Source organism: Halyomorpha halys, unplaced genomic scaffold, assembly GCF_000696795.3.
Source record: "Halyomorpha halys isolate HHAL.00 unplaced genomic scaffold, Hhal_1.1 Scaffold245.1, whole genome shotgun sequence".
Lineage (NCBI taxonomy): Eukaryota > Metazoa > Arthropoda > Insecta > Hemiptera > Pentatomidae > Halyomorpha > Halyomorpha halys.
The window spans coordinates 371079-387484 of NW_027106223.1; the positions used below are offsets into that span (position 1 = coordinate 371079).

Genomic DNA, 16406 nt, shown 5'->3' on the forward strand with positions numbered 1-16406 from the left:
CTTTATAAATAAATGGTAAGTGATAAGATCAATGTGGGGCCGCCCGTAGCTCAGTGGTTAAGACACAGTCTTACCAATTTGATGTCTATTGGCGGTTCGAATCCGGCCTGGGACGTTGACTTTTTTCATTGAGTGGCGGTCCCACAAAATGAAGAACTTTGACCCTCAACCATGGTTAGGCAGTATTGGACTCCAATGGGAGTCTTGGCAAAAAAAAAAATAGATAGATTATTTCCATTTAATTCTAGAATGGTGTCATTATTGCAAACTCACATATTGGTAACAATGATTTAATTCTACTTATGTAGTAGTAAAGAACGTGCTTGAGAGAAATGCTTTATTTCGCCATGCTGCCCAAATACATTGGGTGTAGCCAAAATACACAGCATATTGATCAATTCATGATCGCACATATATACAATACATATATTTACATAATATAACAAAAAAATCGTTTTATTTTACCTTTTCCTTCTACAATCAATACTCGTCTATACACTAAATACAAATATTTTATTTTTTTAAATAATTTTATTCTCCCTAATTCACTCTCTCAGACCCTCTCCAGTGATCTGCTACCCACGTTCGATCGGTCAAACGAACTTATTATTTGACAGCAATCAAACCTACTGATCAGTTTACAGAAAAACAAATGAATAAATAAATTAAAAACAAAACAAAAAGTTAGTTAAAAGAAATACTTGAATGAATAAATAAGTAAAAAGAAATAATTTAATGAATAAATAAGTTAAGGGAATAAATAAGTTAAAACACAAATCGATTGGTCCAAAAACTAAAAAAAATGTGATAATAATCAATATCTAAAATCAACTATCATATTATGTTTTTATAAGATTTGGTCCCAAAATAATGATCATTAAAAAAAAAAAAATGTTCCATATTATATGTACAGCTCAAATAGACTCCTCCAAAGTAGTCCCCTTAAGCTTTACTAGGATGAATCAATTATTATGGACCATGCTGTGCGTCATAATAGACCAGATATCCTCATTATTTAAGAGAGAGAAAAAAAACCGGAACTTATTGATGTCAGGATCCCCAATGATAATAATATAAGAGAAAACTCAGGAAATACAAGGAACTGGCTATAAAAATGAAGGAATTATATTACATAATATATTTAATTGATATAATCATATATTATATCATTTGGGAAGGCACTACATTATTAGTATACTTCAAATGGACTCCATCAATGTATATTGGAATGGATCTAAGTATTACGGACCTCACACAGTGTGTCATAACAGACCAGATATCCTCCTCAAAAATAAGAAAGAAAAGCTAGCCAAAATTCTTGGTATCATATTAATGATAAGAACATACTATGGATGAGAAGCTCCGAAAATTCCTAGAACTGAACGTTGAACTAAAAGCTCCACCATTTGTAATGTGGATTAGTAATGCCAATTATAATATCAACAAATGGTCTGATTCAGAAGCGAACGTTGATAGGCATGGATGTATTAGAATTACCCGTTGATGTGCTAACAGAGGCTCGACTAGTTCTTTACTAACTAGTGCTCATTTAGAATTGTCTGAAAATGTTTATATGTTTGAAACAATTTATATCCGTAGGTGATTGGACATGTCTCTCATCTCAGTTTTGAACACTGGAATCTGACAAAAAGTCTTCATCAAAATTTTTATTTTAAACTTCATTGAAATTTTTATACACATTTCAATATTTTTTTATCTTACTTGGGAAAAGTATATTACTGTAGTTAAAATTATAATTGTTAGATTAATGATTGTTTGAGAGTGGTTTATTTTATTATTAACACATATAATTTTGATTCAAATATACTCTCAACATTTATTTTCAGAAATTCTCCAACGTTTTGGCCCTCAGGCCATATTCAAGGAGACAACCTTAAATATTGATGTCATATTCTTTAAAATATTTTCTGCTGGCTAATAGCCCATGTCATATATAACTTTTTATATTTTAATTAATTTTAGCTTGCAGAAAATATTTTAAAGGAAATTACATCAAAATTTAAGTTTGTCTCCTTGAAAATGGCCTGAGGGCCAAAACGTTGGAGAATTTCTGAAAATAAATATTGAGAGTGTATTTGGATAAAAATTGTGTGCGTTAATAATGTTTTAATTGTTAAAATAAATAAAAAGAAGAAGGTATGGGTTAAAACAAACACAAACAATTAAAATAATGTAACAAAGTAAGGGAATAGATAACATGAAATAAAAGTAAACTAAGGTATGGCTTAAAATGATTTAAAATATGTTTCTATAAAAATGAACAATTTACTTTGTTTAAAAAATGAACTAATTTACTTTGTTCGTTTTTACATAAACTTTCAAATATTTTTATACATACCTTAGTTTAATTTTATTTCATGTTATTTATTATCTTAATTTGTAACATTATTTTAGTTCTTTGTATCGTTTTAGTCTTGACAAAAGCACTGCAAATATTGGCTCACAATAAATAGTTTAATTACTATTTGAGATCTTTTGACCGTAGCTGGAACATCTTCCTTTTATATGAACCAATTTTATGTTTTACTTTTGATGTACTCATTTGAGATGGGATAGATTTTCAAATTTAGGAAAAGTTTGTGAAATAATATTAGAAAATATAAAAGGAAGATGGTCCGGGTATGTTAAAAATAAAAACTCAAATAGTAATTAAAGTATTTATTGTTACATTATTTTAGTTGTTTGTATATTTTTTAGCCCCGATGAAGCCCTGCAAAGTGGGCTGAAACATTGACTCATAATAAATAGTTTAATTTTAATTAATAATGAGTTTTTTTTTTTTTACCGCACCTGGACTATTTTCTTTTTATATATTATTATATACTTGGTCAATTAGTGATCTTCTAATATTAGAAAATATAGCTTTTGGAAATTATGTTTAGTTATCATATAGTAGCATATTATTTAACTTTATATGAATTGAAAAAAAGGAAAGTGTTTTGTTTGTAACGAAGTGATGTATTTTGGTGAATAGAGAATGTATCTTTGCAGAAAATTAACTGTTTGGCCCCATTATGAAGAATGATTTGAAAGATGGTTCTTGGATTCATTTAGCCTTAAAAGAATTAGCAATATAATATATATGCAAATGATTGACCGTATTCATTTCAAATTATGAAGAAGATGGTCGGGGGGCGATCAAAAGAAAACAAAAAATATTTATTTGCCAATGCTTATTACGTACGTCTCCTGTTCATTTTTAACCTAATCATCATCTCTGGCGTGAAAGCCTGTTACTGAGACTGGGCCTCCTATAGTAGCTTCTGTCAGGCCATCCTGTCTTCTGCTTTAACTCTCCAGTTTCGAGTTCCCAGAAGGACCTGGGCATCCGTAGATACAGCGTTCAACCATCTCATGTTTGGCCTACCCACTCTTCTCTTTCCATATAGCTGCTCGGATAGGACCTTATTTGGGATGTCATTGCCGCGCATCCTTGCCACATGACCCGCTCGTCGGAGTCTACCCAACCTTATAAACTTGACATCATTGTCTCATATAACAGAATCATATTATGTTTAACCTAATGGTTTACAAAATTATTTTTTATATTATAACTATTTTTATTTCTTCTTTTTGTTCATTTGTATGTAATTTTCTGGTCACTTATATTTACATAATTTTAACCCTACCTTAATTTTCCTTTTTGTATCTTACTATCCTACTATGTCAAAATAATTTTAGTTGTTTTTGTATCTTTTTAGTTCTGATGAAACTCTATAAAGTGGGGCGAAATGTCAGCTAATAAATAGTCGTTAACTATTTTTTGTTTTCTTTTGACCGCACCCCCGACCATCTTCTTCATAATTAGTAATATACATTATTCAGGGAATAAATCAGGTTTATGAAGCACCGTAATGGCCACACTATTACCTAAGAATACAATTAGGTCAAAATCTGACATATTTTTGATGAAGTTTATTCTATTTTATACAATAAGTTAGTCAAGATCATCTCATTAACATTTTAGATTTTTAATTTGTCTATTGGTTTAATATTGAAATATTACAAACATTTGAAAGAATTGAAACATATGTTTAAGGCATTTTTATGATTAAAAGTTTTTTTGTTTTTTTTTATGCCACGGGAAATAGACTATTAAGCCGGTTAGCATCTTGCATATTTTTTAGGTATTGTATTTAAAAGGTAAAATTATTGAATCTTTAATTTTTATTCAAATAGAAAGAATTATCTGAGTCAGTTCAAAACAAATCAAAAATAAATTTAAAAAGATCATTCAACAATGTATTTTGTTTAATTTCAGGCTAAGAACTTTCCATTTTATTAAACAGTTATAATATTTTAATAACGACTATTTGATTACATATTACCATGGAATAATTTTACATTATAATTATATCTTTCAAGATTCAAATTTCATAGTAATAAATCTGCACTAACATGATTTCTCAAACCAGGAATGGCATTTTTTCTATAAATTTGGCCTGGTTTTTTTATAGTAATATATTATTACTAATATTATATAAAGCTTCCAAAACCCTTTAGAATCAGACTGAATATTTCTTCCACTATCTGCAAAGAAGTTATTATAGTGTGAATATGGTACATACATATTAATTATATTTATTCTTTCTAGTATCATTCGAGATAATTTAAAGTTAAGTAAAATATAAAATTTAAATGCCATAAAGATTGGGTATATTATTTTTCAATTTCAAAAATTGCTTTGCTTGCATCTTCTGTCCAGAAAGTTAAAAGTTAAAATTTGCAAAAAATTATCCTTCCTATTGTTCCTTAAGGATGTGATCCCTAAAAAGTTAATAAACACTGGACAGACCAGTAAACATCCGAGGGATAGATGGAAGAATTGCGTTAAAACTGATTAAGTAGAATTAAGTTTGTAGGGTCATCACTGGAAGGTTGTGTATAGAGAGCGATTGGTTGTATCGGCATCGAACCTTCGGGTTCATTAGGCCTTCATTATTATTATAAATTAGTTATGTCACTTATCTTGGTTGGGTTAGTAGTCTTTATGATATTTGCATATGAATATATAAATTTTGCACATAAAATTTTGTCTGAACAACTATAAATCATTTTATTTTAGCAAATATCATAAAAACTACCACTTTCTACAAAGTTAAACTTCATAAACTACTTTATATTACATTAAACCAGCTTTAAGTTGAATGCCAATGCGAATGGTTTTAGAGATATAGGTTTCTCAAAATAAATTCACTAACTTCTGATTTTTTCCGTACATTTTCTATGAAATTTTTTTTTTTTAAAGCTATATCTATAGAGCTACTGAACATAAATAGCTCTATTAGAGCTCATGTTTTAGCATATTTACTCTACTTTAAATTATGTTCTCTTAGGTTTTCTAGTGTTGTGGTAGTTTCAAAGATATGAAGCTCCGAATGAAAAATTAATTTTTTTTTTACATTTTTAAAGTGCCTTCATTTAGTATTCTCATTATTAGTAGTAATAAATGTTTACTATTAATTATACATAGGTTTCATTGGGGTGTAATAACTGCCCTTTTTCTCCTATTGGGCTCTTGTACTAGTATGATGGCCACTAAACTATTGGGTTAACTTATGAGAGGTAGACCAAGGCATAGGTGGGAGGATTATCTCAAGACTAATCTGGGTTCTATCTGGAATCTACGTTTAGAGCGACTGGTTGTATCAGCATTGAACCTTTGTGACTGCTAAGTCTTTATTATTATTATTACTTAAAGATTGGGTAGAAAATTTTAATAAACAGCTACTTAATAACAACTATGATACCATTATTTTAGTCAGAACTTTAGGAGGCCCCACAACGGACATTTTTAACATTATATTTGCCTCAGTAACGAACCTAGTTTGATTGTATTTATTTAAATAATGTAAAGATTTTGTTAAATTTGACATTGTGTTAGAAATATTAATAAAATCACTATTCATACGAAAGCATGAAGCTTCAATAAAATTTAATTAAAGAACCTAATAAAATTGAAATTTTATAAATGTTGGTCTAGATTTAATGTTCATGAAAAAATGGAAATATAAAATTACTGAATTTTTATCAATGAATATTAACACTGTTGTAACAATAACAATTATTCACTTTAGAGAACACGCTTTCAATTAAGAGAATATCTCACTTCAGTTTGGTTCTAATTTAATTTTCTTTATACATAGGAGGATTATTGAAAGATTCAGTTGAATCTTCAGTTCAGTCTATGTTACAGTTTTACAAAGTCAAGTTTTTGGCTGAATAACTTTCAATATACCTCCATTACACAATCTATACAACTAACAGAGATGAGATCTTAACAGAATAACAGTCTATATTACTTTAAGTAAATGATATTTTAATCTAATTAAGAATCAAATTTTATTGGTTTCCTGCACATCTTAAAAATCTACTAAATTAAGGGGATGAATCCTTCAATTTGTTGTAAGTTGATCTTTATTTGTTTATTTCTAAATTGGCAATCTTTACAGAACATGTCAACCATATCTGCAATAGAATTAGTTTTATACCATTTCCTATTAGGGATACATTACAGTGCCTATAATGACTAGTATGTACCACTATGACACTGTAAATTTATTTGAAACTTATATACTACTTGTTAGTAAGATCAATGTTATGTTATTTGTACAAGGAGATGGTTGAAGGTGCGGTCAAAATGAAACACAAATAAGTTAATGTAACCTATTTAATTGTGCCAAAATTTTGGCTAGAGTTTTTAGCCTTCATCAGGGCTAAGAACAGAACAAGATTACAACCAATAAGTATAAAAAATAAAAAAGTAGAAAGAAAATATAAACAGAATGACATAAAGTGAATAATTTATTAATTAAATATATATTTTTCTTTAATTTAGTTCTTTTGTTAAACTTTACTTATATTTAGCATCTATCTTTATCAATTATTATGATTACATATATTTTCTTTCTCTCAACTTTATTTTTCTTTCCATATTTCAATTTTTAAATTATTAATCACTAATATATTCATACTTCTTTGCATTATATAACTTCATTTTTATTTTATTTCCTTAATTATGTTATTTTACCTACTTGTTCAATTACCTATGTATACATTTTATTTTCCACTTCTCTCATCACTTCATTTTATTAATTCCAGTCTGTAAAATTATTCACTTTGTCATTCTGTTTATATTTTCTTTCTTCTTTTTTATACTTTATACTTATTGGTTGTTATCGTGTTCTGTTCTTAGCCCTGATGAAGGCTAGAAACTCTAGCTGAAACGTTAGCACAATTAAATAGGTTACATAAACTTATTTGTGTTTCATTTTGACCGCACCCCCAACCATCTTCTCCTCGTACAAGCCATCCACGGTCAACTATCTCTCATAGTTATTTTATTTGATTCTTGCATGATCAACTCATACTCTATAAATTATCCATAGTTACGTGGTCCAAAATCTATCCTTAATATCTAGACTAATCAGTTCTTTTCCCTCTATTAAATTCATTATCCTGCACTCTAATACTTCATTTAGCATTTTCCACTCAACTGATGTTAGAAAATATTGCTAAACTGGAAGGGTTAGGGCAAGAATATGACAAGCCATATGAAAGTTTCAAAAAATTCTACAATTCTTATTTAGAATATATTACATAATATTCATTCTGGTTTTCACAAGAAAGCATAAAGACATCATGAGAACTTATATTAGACTTAAGACGAATCATGGGGCAATAACTAGCTGTACAAAATAGGCATAACTGAAACTTTTTAATGCGAAAATTGTAGCGGTAACGAGTCTCTTAAACACATTATACTTGAATCTCTGGCAGTCATAAAACAACAATAAATATTGTTCAAAGATAATAAATATAGATACAAATCAGAATATTATTTATGATAGTATATTAAATGTAACAGAATATGCAAAAAAATGTTACATCCATAAATAAAAATGTATAATATATATAGTTATGGTATAGTATATTAGTAAAACAGATATATTTAACTTAATAAATAATAGTAGTTAGGAAGGGATTTGGTAAACTGTCCTACAGAGATTTCATAGAATTTAGTTAATTAATATTTGGCTGTATGGAGTAAACCAATGCTACCCACACAGGGGGAAATAATATTATGAGTTCACATGTTGAAGTTACGGTGTTATACTATTTGTTATTTTTCTTTTAAAGGAATACGAGCCCATTTTTAACACTTCTTTATTATCCTTACGTCTGAACAATGTTTTGGGTTATTTTCGCCACTATCCCAGAGTGAATTATTAATTAATGTAATATAATTTCAAATTATGAAGAAGATGGTCAGGGTTTGGTAAAAAGAGAACGAAAATAGTTAACGATTTATTTTCTGACATTTTGCTCCACTTTGTAGAGCTTCATCAGGGCTGTTTAAGACTTCTTATTGACTTTTTGAAAAAGTCTCGAAAGCTCTAAACTTGAACAGGATGAAGTTCTACAAAGAAGGGCAAAATGTCGGAGAGTAAATAGTTGTTAACTATTTTTGTTCTCTTTTGACTGCACACCTGATCATCTTCATAATTTAAAATATCAACATAAGAAATCCATAATAATTTAGAGACAGGAAATGGGGAAAGCATATGAATAAAATTTTGTATTGAGACTTTACTATGAAAAAGAAATTTTTTTAATAAGTTTACATTTTTTCAAAAGATAAGTTTGTGCATTTTGCAGAAAATTCTATTGATTTTGAAACTTTGGACTGTCATATACCTGTCCCATGCTATTCAATTTAAACTCACCTTATCTCTAAAATAAGTTCATGCGATGGCTTCTTTGAATCATAACAAAATTAAAACTACTCTGTTAGTTGAATATTTGTGGAATGGTTTTTTACCTTGCATTATTTTCAATTAACATTTTTAGTTGCACAAGAAAGGAAGTTAGTAGGTCTGAATCACACATTTTTATAAGTGGAAAGCGATTGAATCAACTTTTATAAATAAAACCTCTTTCTAAATTTAAATGGAAAGTTATGTTTGTTGGGTATTGGCAATGACATTTCGACATGCAAAACTGAGAAATTTTGGAAGTGTGACAGTTGAAGAAAAATATAGGATTGAAATGAGTTTTATTTACTTCTGATATCTCGCAAATAAATTGATGTGATCTTTTGTAATAAATTTTATAGAGCTATATGAAACTAATTCACATGATATTAGATGACTTTATTAAAGTTTTAAAATAAGGTGTTAATAGCAAAGAATACACGAATAAACAAAACTTATTTATTTGTGCCGACGTTTCGACCTGAATTTCAGGCCTTAATAACAAGACGAGGAAACAACCTTATTTCAGAGACTATAAAAATAAAAAAACTTGGAAAAAATACAAAACATTAACCAAAATAAATGATTTTTTTTTAACAGATAGTTTTCAATTAAATATAGAACAAATGGGCATTATGTTTATTTCTATATTTACTTCAAGTCTGTTTACAAAAAAAAAATAGTTTGTTTAATATTACTTTTATGGTCTCTGAATTAAGGTTGTTGTCTTGTTTTTAAGCCCTGAAATTCAGGTCGAAACATCGGTACTAATACAAGTTTTGTTTATTTGTGTATTTTTTTCTTACCATAGGGGGTGCAGTCAGAAAATAAATCTAATAGTTATTGACTTATCATAGAAATACGGGAAATAAAATAATAATATTTAAGAGGTAAAATAAACTAAGTAAACAAAAAACATTATTTATTTAACTATTTAGGAATTGACAATTTTAACAATTAATGGATTGTCTATCCTTCAAATTTAATACAAAACAATTGGACTCAGTGAGTTAAAACATTGTTGTACAAGGTTTAAATTGATTTTACATTTATACCAAAAAAGTAAAGGAAATTATATAAAAAAAAAAAAAATTCAGGGATAAAATTTGATAATTTTAGATCAGCTTATAAAAACATCAGTTATAAGGCACATTAACCAGAGGCTTTATGTATTATTTAGTTAATTAATACATAAACATATATTTACATTTATCAGTTATTATTGTCTTTGGAATTGTTGCATATTATATGCTACCATTTTCGGCGGTTGCATTCCAGGCTGTTGTTGATTACCTTGTACCATTCCGGATCCTCCAACTGCTGGCCATGAAGTGGTCGGCATCGGCGACCCCATTCTGTAGTTCTGTTGATATCCAAATTGCCCATAGGGATAAGCGGTCATCCCCATCGAGTTGTACGGCTGCTGCATCTGCGCAGGCGCTGTGGGATAAGCTTGTGGATACCAGTAGCCGCCGCCCATATTACCGTACATGTAATTCCACTGTGGGGTCGCTGATTGGTTCATTGTGTTAATCGATGTATTGGAAGAACCAGTATCAACGTTTTCCTTACCCCAGAAACACTTGACTATATGCCCGTTAATTTCCGTGTTGTGAACTCCTTCGATGGCGTGAGCTGCTGATTCTTTATTGGTGAATTTGATGAAGGCGTAACCTTTGTCCTTGAAACATCTTATATCTTGAATAGTTCCAAACGGTGAAAATACTCTGTGCATTAGATCGTCATCGATGCCGTTGATAAAACCGCCGCAATAAACGGTACAATTTGTCGGGCTGGACTGATTATATACTTCATCGAATGTAGGCGCTTTCGTTTCGGTGTTTCTACTATCACGTGGTGGTGGAGGTTTCCTAGTCGACCAGTTAGTTCTAATGCTCCTGCTTCCAAGCCATTGTCCATTCATCGCTATAATAGCGTTTTCTGCTTCAGCTTTCTTCACGAAAGATATAAAAGCATATCCTTTCGATTTGAGCGTCTGGGGGTCTCTAACAATCCTGCAATTAGATATTTCACCGAATGGCGCAAATGCTTCTCTTAAAGTCTGAGTTTCTATCTCAGGACTCAAATCGCCAACGAATATATGATAATGATTACTGGTATCCAATTTAGGTTGATTACCAGAAGAAGTAGCCCAATTAACTTTCATTTCTTTGTCTAGAAAAAGACGTTTGTTCATGGCCACTAAAGCCGTCGCGGCGCCTTGGTGGGTCGCGAAGTCGATGAAAGCGTACGGATCGTTTCCCGGCTCGCGAATTACTTTACATCCGTTAATTGGACCAATTTGAGAAAATAATGTACACAATAGTTCTTCTGAAACCGAATGATCCAAATTCCCGACGTACAATGTTGTAGGGTTACTTTCGTCACACATCTTATTTACATAAAGGCCTGAGGGTTGGCAAAAAATGATTCGGCTTAAATATAAGTTATTTTTCTCAAGAAGCACTATAAGAAATCTTCGTAAACTAAACTTACAAACTCACAGACTAGAATTAACACACTGACTTAAATGTAATCATGTAATAGTGGACTGTATACAATGAACAAAACTACCTAAGCAAAAATGCCTAACTTCTGCCATCTTGAAATTTTATAACCAAACCGTAAACAATACACAGCCTTCTGTCATAAGTTGTTTGTTTGTTTCTTTTTTTACTTTTAACCATTATTGTTTTTATTGATTTAATTTTTAAGAAGTATTCTATAATCATATATAATTTTAATAAATTAATTAGCCATAATTTGTTTTATAATTATTCTGAATTGAAATGACAATAAACCCTTATAGAAGTATGACAAAGGGCTTGTGTGCAAATTGTGTACATTATCAAAATAATGCAAACATCACATTATCGTTTTATAATATTAATTCTTATGATAATGTTTACTTCTGCACTTAAAATTACAAACATTTAAGTTAAAATCATTATATAAGTACATAATTAATGTTTACATGAGTTTATCAGTTGTTTGTTAATTTGGTTTAACTAACCCCCTCACATGCATTCTGAATAGAAAAAAATGTGCACATTAGATGTTTAAATTACTTTCTTTGTTATTGTTTCTTTACATTAACAAAGTTTCTTAAATGTAACAATATCTATCTTTACTTTTCATCGATATCACTTTAAAATGTTTTCAGTTCCCAGAATTAGTTCAGTTTCATTGCAATCCATTTTTTTAAAAACGCAATGGTTTAACATTACAATCATTCTTATGCTAACACAATATAATCTCAATAAACCAGTAATAATAATGTTCGAATTACAAATTTATTGCTTTTCTTTCCATTCTCTACTTTAGAATTACAATAACTTGTTTCATTCACAGTAAAACTTATTTATAAACATTTGTTATTATGATTATTGGTTTAGAAGACAAATTTAATTTTTTTCATTCTCAATCTTAGAAGTCTATTTACATAAAAGAGTTGACTAAAATACCAAATCCAAAACATATTTAGAAAGTGATTTTATGAACACAAAAAATATTGTTCAAAAATTGTGATATAGTTTAACCAACACACTTGTTATAGTGTCTAAAGTTGCAATTATATGATTTAAATAATATTTATTAATTTCTAAATTTATAAACCTTGTGACAGTGTACAATTCATTTAACCCCTCAGGAGTGTTCTAGTTTGCTGTTCTCTAATATGTGTCCATGAGCATGATAGTGGATTTGTTCTTTTTTTTTTAATCTAATAGGATGTTATGATGACAAAATAATCTTTATGATTACTTTCAATGCAATTTGAAATTGAAATCATAAATTGTAGCTCTTCCATCAAGAGCTGAAGAATCTAGATTTCATAAAAGATTTAAGCTCTTCTTGCCTCGGTTCATGATTTAAAATAAGAAACAGTCTCTTACCGTTGTGAGGAGGCCAGAACAAAACTGAATTGAGTATAGGTGGGGAGGTAAAAGAGGCAACAACATCTAAGGGTTAACAGAAGGTAGATAAAAATATAACAGATGAAATACTAGAAAAATATTGATGTTATTTTCCAATATGAGCAAAATGCTCGAGGGAACACTTCTCCTAGGTTAAGGTGTTAACATACAATCCTTGGGAGGATTATAAAATGAATCGTTTCAAGTTCTTATTTGAATACAATAAATTAAGTTATTAACAGATTTAAGAAAATATTATTTTAGTCTTACTGTGTTACAGCCCGAGGATGTCTAAATATGTTTATTTTTAGATGATAATTTCCTATTAATGGATAGTTTCACTAACTTAAAACCTTATCAACAACATTAATCAAATTATATTAAGGATTAAAATTAAATGAGAGAATTTAAGCATAATTATGTACAAGAGCTTTGTGAGTTAAATATTATGCAAGTTAAGTATAAGGAGTTGAAAATAACAAAGCCAAAGGTGTTAAAGGGGTTAGAAATAATTCTTAGCTGGTGTGTTTTAAAAGTTTAAGTTTAATCATATCCCAATAGTTTTAATCTTTTGTACTAAAATGGTTTATTGAACTCGATACAGTTTAGATTATGTAAGATAATTTGAATTTGAACTTTTCATTTAATAAAACATTATGGAAAATTTTATTGATTAATTAAATATTTGGTTGTAAAATATAAATATTCAAAAATGATTCGATAAAAACTAAATAATTTACTTTTGCAATTTAGGGCTCTGTTACTATTATTTTTTTCTAAATTATGCTGTTTTCACACAATAAATTCTGTTTATATCCAGTGTAGATAATAAAACATCAACATAATAGTCAGAAATCATGCAGAATAAAAACTATTTTTTAGATTGGGCTGTTTGAATATTGAAAATAAAGTGTTATCAGTACATATAAATAAAAATATATGTGTCTGTACATTTTACTTGCCAGGCATAACTATATAGTGCAGATGATATAGTTGTGTATGGTAGTTACCTAGATATATCGAGCACTATGGTTGTTCTAAGTGAGTGGCTATAATAGTGTGAGAGATATGGTAGTAGATAGTGGTTGATCCAGGAAATATTATGTTTCGACTAATAATACAACTTCATATCTGTGGAAACAAGTTCACTACATGAACATTTTTAAGTTTATGAAGGAGATGGTCAGGACTGTGGTCAAGACGAAACAAAAATAGTTCTTAATCTATTCATTAGCGACGTTTCGACCCACAATAGTAGGTCTTCATCTGGGGTAAAAATAAAAAATACTAGGAAAGTAGAGTCAATATAAGAGAGAAACATTGATATAAAGTAGGAGGTATACAAATTATTAAAAACTTAAATAAAATAATAAGGAGGATAAAGTTAAATAAAAAAAAAAATTAACTAACATAATAAACAGAAGTGAACTGATACATAGGAGTACATATTATTCAAAGGACCTATTAATTTAATTAACTAAGGATACATAATAACTACTTATGTCTACTATATAATAGTATGATCATAACTATACTCTATTGTAAGTACATGCTAATTAATTATTTTCAGTTAATGAAATTAATAGATCTTTTTAATAATATGTACTCCTATATATCAGTTTACTACTCTTCATTACGTTAATTGATAATCTTTGTATTTATTTTAATCCTTCTTATTGTTTTATTTATGTTTTTGATAGTTTGTATACCTTCATCTGTTTATATCTCTCACTGTTAGATTTACTTTATTTTCTTTGTATCTTTTTATTTTTAGCCTTGATGAAGACTTACATTGTGAATCGAAACATTGGCAATGAATAAATAGTTGAGAATTATTTTTTATTTCTTCTTGACCGCTGCCCTGACCATCTTCATATTCACTTATGTTCAATTATTTATACATATATTATTAGGTTCACTTTAGAGAACGATTATGAAAGGAGATGGAGCAAGAAATTATATTCAAATCTACTTTATTATTTAGATTATTAAGAAACATACATCATGGTCTTTTTAATAAAATTTGGTTTTCATTCAATTCAACTGTTGTTTGTTTAGTTGTTATTCAATAACCTAACCTAGTTACCAAAAAATTGTTGATTTTCTTCTTTAGAAACATATTACTTGAAAATCTGACATGATATACACTGAAGTATAGGGATGGCCCTAAATTTTTTGAGTTCTGGAATAACTTGGCAGTTTATTACAAAATTATCAATTAACAGTTAAATCTATTTTTTTCCATCTTAACCAGTGAATCTAGTTTTTAAAAAATGCTTGGTTGACAAATCGGTTCTACATGCAAACCCTTTTACTTTTTTTGTTGTAATTTTGAGTTTTATTGTCTTTCCTTAATCAGTTTCCTTTCATAATCCACTAATTAGTTTTCATCTGTTATTTCAGATTTATTAAAAAATTAAAGGATATTGTTTAACTTTGTGTACTTTATTTGAATGTATTTTCTTAATTTTTTAAAGGAAATTACTGCTCTTGTTTTGAACTTTCTTGTTTTATATGTCATAGTCTGGTCTATCTTTATTTTCATATACCCTCAATTTATTTTTTATGTATGAAATATTTCGTGGGGGAAAAAAAAAGAAGATATTATAATCAATATTATAACTTCAATTACAAATAAAAAGGACTTATTGGACGGAACAAGAAATTATTGTCAAATCTACTTTATAATTGAGGTTAATTACTAACAAAAAGTTTATTAGCTTCATTTATTAAACTATTTTGTATTTCAGTGGGTTGATAACCTAAAAAAATCTGGATTATCACTATAAGTTAGTTATTGAATTTATCCAGCTATTTTTTGCTCTTCTATGTTTCCCAAATTATTTACTGAAACAAAGAGGTATAAATAAATGTTATTTTGTATAGTTAAAGTTATTTTTTTTTGTTTAGTGATTGGTCCTTATTTTTCACAACAATTTTGGATGATAATTGATTAATCAAATGCATTTCAACGTTTTTCCATTATGTGCATGAAACAAAGCTTGTATACAAAAATTTAACATGGGTGAAACCATGAGCCACTGCTAGTATTTAAATAAATTAATTTTGTATTCTTCTAAAGATACTAATTAATTTTTCATCGAAGGGTTCCTCAACTATTAGTTATTTAAGGTTTCTTGTTGTAAAATTATAAGAGAATAAGCATTGATAATGTGGTTGATTTTTATGTTCTATTATTTCTTTTTTTTTTCACTTTTATATTTGTTTTTGGATTAAAAAAACTTATTTCGACGTTTTCAAGTCTTCTATTTTCATTATAGATTTGGATATAAAATGTCTTTTCTGATAATTTTGAACTATTTTCGCAGCATGTATGTCCTTACAATTTTCTGATTTGTAAATAGACTAAATAGTCATTCTCAACGTTGTCTTTTAAAAGAAATGAAATTTTAAAAAAAATTGAAGGATATAGTAATTTTACTTTTAATAACCCGAAATAACTGAAAAATGAATGTTAAATTATTCAATTGTAATGTCTCAGCTGATCATTTCCATAGATTATTTGTAATTTTTATTTTGTTTTTTCAAATTTATTTTATTTACGGGTAACCACAGATTTGATGATTAATCATTTGAAAACTTTTGGGTTTTTGAAGTTACACCTAGTTTTACCAGTACTCGTACTAGTAGAGGAAATAAGTCCTACAAATGGGTATGTCTTTCCTCTTTAACCTACTTCAAAATACCTGCAAATGAA

General features: G+C 28.5%; 1 pseudogene; it reads right to left on the reverse strand.

Moving 5' to 3' along the window:
- Positions 1-9758: 9758 nt before the first annotated feature.
- On the reverse strand, positions 9759-11454 carry LOC106680134 (nucleolysin TIAR pseudogene; annotated as a pseudogene).
- Positions 11455-16406: the final 4952 nt, after the last annotated feature.